We start from the raw sequence: 4,757 nt of genomic DNA, 5'->3' as shown, positions 1-4,757 counted from the left end.
TAGAAGAAAACCTAGGCAATACCATTCAGGACATAAGCATGGGCAAGGACTTCATGACTAAAACACCAAAAGCAATGGCAACAAAAGCCAAAATGGACAAATGGGATCTAATTAAACTAAAGAGCTTCTGCACAGCAAAGGAAATGACCATCAGAGTGATCAGGCAACCTACAGAAAGGAAGAAAATTTTTGCAATCTACCCATCTGACAAAGGGCTAATATCCAGAATCTACAAAGAACTTAAACAAATTTACAAGGAAAAAAACAAACAACCCCATCAAACAGTAGGAGAAGGATATGAACAGACATTTCTCAAAAGAAGACATTTATGTAGCCAACAGACACATGAAAAAATGCTCATCATCAATGGTCATCAGAGAAATGCAAATCAAAACCACAATGAGATACCATCTCATGCCAGTTAGAATGGCGATCATTAAAAAGTCAGGAAACCACAAATATTGGAAAGGATGTGGAAAATAGAAATGCTTTTACAATGTTGGTGGGAGTGTAAGTTAGTTCAACCATTGTGGAAGACAGTGTGGTGATTCCTCGAGGATCTAGAACTAGAAATACCATTTGACCCAGTGATCCCACAAAGGATTATAAATCATGCTACTATAAAGACACATGCACACGTATGTTTACTGCAGCACTATTCACAATAGCAAAGACTTGGAACCAACCCAAATGTCCATCAATGATAGACTGTATTAAGAAAATGAAAATGTGGCACATATACACCGGGGAGTGGGGGGCAGGGGGATGGATAGCATTAGGAGAAACACCTAATGTAAATGACGAGTTGATGGGTGCAGCAAACCAACATACCACAAGCATACCTATGTAACAAACCTGCACATTGTGCACATGTACCCTAGAACTTAAAGTATAACAACAACAAAAAAAAAAAAAACAAAACTAAAGAACCAAAAGGAGTCAATTTTTTTCTTTTTGCAGCAAGTAAATTAAGTTAAAAAATCTTAATATGCTTTTCACTTTTTTGATTTACTTTTATTTCTTTGAAGGGCTAAATATGTGGATGATTCCAAATCAAAAGTATTTTAAAAACATATTCTGCCTCGGTACGGTGTCTCACACTTGTAATCCCAGCACTTTGGGAGGCTGAGGAGGGTGGATTGCTTGAGTCCAAGAGTTTTAGACCAGTCTGGACAAAATGGCAAAACTCCATCTCTATAAAAATGAGCCAGGCGTGGTGGTGTGCACCTGTAGTCCCAGCTACTTGGGAGGTTGAAGTAGGAGGATGGCTTGAGGCCAGGAGGCAGAGGTTGCAGTGAACTGAGACTGTGCCACTACCCTCACTCTAGCCTGGGCGACATAGCCAGACCCTGCCTCAAAAAAATCTATAAATAAAATAAAATGAAAATTCAGTCTCACTTCTAATCCCTTTCCTCTGCCAAAAAGGTAACTATATTTGCTTTTGGTTTATTCTTCCAGTGTTTCTTTTTCAAAATTATATGAAAACATATAGATTTTATGTATGTCTCTTCTTCTTATATAAAAGGTAGCAGTGCTTTTATATAGCTTATGCTATAAACCTATATATCATGTGCTACATATTCAGTGCTATCTTGTCTTCTTAATAACGTTCTTGAAAATCATACCACATTACCACATAAAGATCATCTTTATTCTCCTTTTTAAGGTTGCACAGAACTACTTTACTAATGATGTAGTATTACAAAATACATATTTGGTTTTTGACCCCATTTCCTGACATACAGATCTTAAAATCCTTGGAATCTCTAAAGTGATGTCTTTCTAGTGAGTTGACTGATGGCTGGTAGCCTGTAGGTAGCTTCAGGATGTAGGCTGGTCATGCAGAAAGATCAAGGCATGATTAGAAAGATCCAGATAGGGAGAGGGGCTGAAGGTTAAGCTGATCACCAATGGCCAATTAATCAATCATGCCTATGTAATGAAGCCTCCATAAAAACCCAAAAGGACAGGGTTCAGGAAGCTTCCAGATAGCTGAAGACATGAAGTTTCCTGGAGTATGGCTCACCTAAGAAAGGACATGGAAGATCTGTCCTTCCCAAATACCTCACCCCATGCATCTCTTCATCTGTATACTTTGTTATATCCTTTATAATAAGCCAGTAAACATGCTTCCCTGAGTTCTGTGAGCTGCTTTAGCAAATTAATCAAATCTAAGGAGGGGGTTGTGGGATCCCCAGTTTATAGTCGGTCAATCAGAAGCACAGGCAAACTAACCCGGGGCTTGCAAATGGCATCAGAAGTGGGATCCCTCAACCTGTGAGATCTCACACTGTCTCCAGGTAGTGTCAGAATTGAACTGAATTAGAGGATACTCAGCTAGTGTCTGCTGGAGAACTGATTGTTTGTGTGAAAATAAGTAATTCTAAATATAAGCTGTTGGAACTTCAAAATATTTGGAGCCTTAAAGGCATGGTATTATAGGACCTCAGTCACATAACAGGGAGCTGTAACCATTGTTTCTCTGATTAGATTTGCCTTCTCTCTTACCCACATAGTTTTATAAAATGTTGTAAATGATTCAAGCGCACCTAGGCAGCCCCATTCTCTCTTCACTGTAGATTGACTGCCCTTTTACCTTTTTCATACACAGACTATCATGTCTAAGATGAAATGTTAAAAACACACTTTAAAATTGAAAAGGAAATGAAAACAAGCTGTAACTCATTAGATTGTTGTAACTCATAAACCAGCCTTGCATAGAAAATGCTATAATCCTAATACATTTGTTTTCTGCCTATATAAGCAAGACCTTAACTTTTAATTTGGGAGCACAGACTCCATTTCTCTGGAGTTTGTGTTTCCCAGATGGTCATTCTCAGCCTTTCACTTGAATAAAGCTAGACTCTGATTCTTTTCATTATTCAGGTTAACACTTGCTTGGTGTCTGGGGAAAAAAAACCCACACATTTCACAGAAGTCTACTGCGTTGATTGTTGCTGGGTGAGAGAACAGAAAAAGCACCTTGAGTGTGTTTTTTCCACAGAGACGGCCTTTTGTGTTCTTCCAATCTTTTGCTATTACATATAAAGGCACAAAGAATGACTTTATAGATATGTTCTTTCATATTTTTTCCAAATTTGCCTTTGGAATATATTCCTAAAAGTGTGATTACTTAATTAAAGGTACATGCATATTTAATTTTGCTAGACATTGCCAAATTTCTCTGAGTTAATACTATTCTCATTCCTATCAGCAAAGTATGAGAGTACCTACTTTACCCATAGCCTTGTCAGAAGATTATGCAAACCTCTGGACATTTATCTATTGATGGGTGAGAAGTGGTGTCTCAATGCAGTTTTAATTTCTATTTCTTCCTTATACGGTGAGCTGAACCACTCTTCTATGTTTAAAAGTTGCTTGTGCTTCCTGCCAGAGGATGCCGCCAAGGAGGCACTGTTAAAATCTCTCTTCCCACTGCCGTCATATCGCAGTTAGTTTCTTAAACAGCCCGAACAGCTGTGGAAGCTCTTCATTGTCATTGGAGGGTTGAGCTTTGAAACAAAGCTGAGGAAGATCTTAGGAGCCATTCTGAGCAATGGGGAACACTCACAGACTGTGTGGTAATAGGAGATCCAAACATCAAGCACTCCAGGGGCCTTGACTTTGTCATGTATGACACTGTGGAGGAGGTGGATGCAGTCATGAATGCAAAGCCACAGAAGGTGGATGGAAGAGTTGTGGAACCAAAGAGAGCTGGCTCAAGAGAAGACTCTCAAACACCAGTGCCCACTTAACTGTGAAAAAGATATTAGTTGCTGGCATTAAAGAGTACACTGAAGAACATCACCTAAGAAATTATTTTGAACAGTATGGAAAAATTGAAGTGACTGAAATCATGACTGACCAAAGCAGTGGCAAGAAAAAAGGCTTGACCTTTGTAAGCATGACTGTGGATAAGACTGTCATTCTGAAATGCCATACTGTGAATGGCCACAATTGTGAAATTAGGAAAGTTCTGTCAAATCAAGAGATGGCTAGTGTTTCATCTAGCCAAAAAGGGTGAAGTGCTTCTGGAAACTTTGGTGGTGGTTGTGGAGGTGGTTTTGGTGGGAATGGCAATGTTGGTTGTGGTGGAAACTTTAGTGGTCATGGTGGCTTTGGTGGTAGCCCTGGTGGTGGTGGATATGGTGGCAGTGGGACGGTTAAAATGGATTTTGTAATAATGGAAGCAAATTTGGAGGTGGTGAAAGCTACAATGATCTTGGCAATTACTACAGTCTTCAAATTCTGGACCCATGAAGGAAGGAAACTTTGGCAGCAGCAGATCTGGCCCCTATGGTCGTAGAGGCAAATTATTTGCCAAACTATGAAACCAAGGTGGCTGTGGCAGTTCCAATAGCTGCAGAAGCTATGGCAGTGGCAGAAGATTTTAATTACTGCTAGGAAATAAAGCTTAGCAGGAGAGAAGAGCCAGAGAAGTGACAGGAAAGCTACAGGTTACAACAGATTTGTGAATTCGGCCAAGCACAGTGGTGGCAGGACCTAGCTGCTACAAAGAAGACGTGTTTTAGACAATATTTGTGTATATGGGCAAAAAACATGAAGACTATATTTGTGATTAATTGTATAACAATTAATAACAGGTTATCTTAATTTATGTTCTGTGGAAAGTGTAAAGCAGTCTACCGAAGGGTTTTAATGTAAGATTTTTTTTTGGCATCCATGCTGTTGACTGCCAAATGTTATAGTCCAATCGTGACACTGAATGTGTCTTTAAAAATAAATTAATTAAGGCT

Source organism: Rhinopithecus bieti, unplaced genomic scaffold, assembly GCF_001698545.2.
Source record: "Rhinopithecus bieti isolate Rb0 unplaced genomic scaffold, ASM169854v2 scaffold_49953, whole genome shotgun sequence".
In the NCBI taxonomy this organism is placed as follows: Eukaryota; Metazoa; Chordata; class Mammalia; order Primates; family Cercopithecidae; genus Rhinopithecus; species Rhinopithecus bieti.
Note: the sequence above shows the minus strand (reverse complement) of the source record.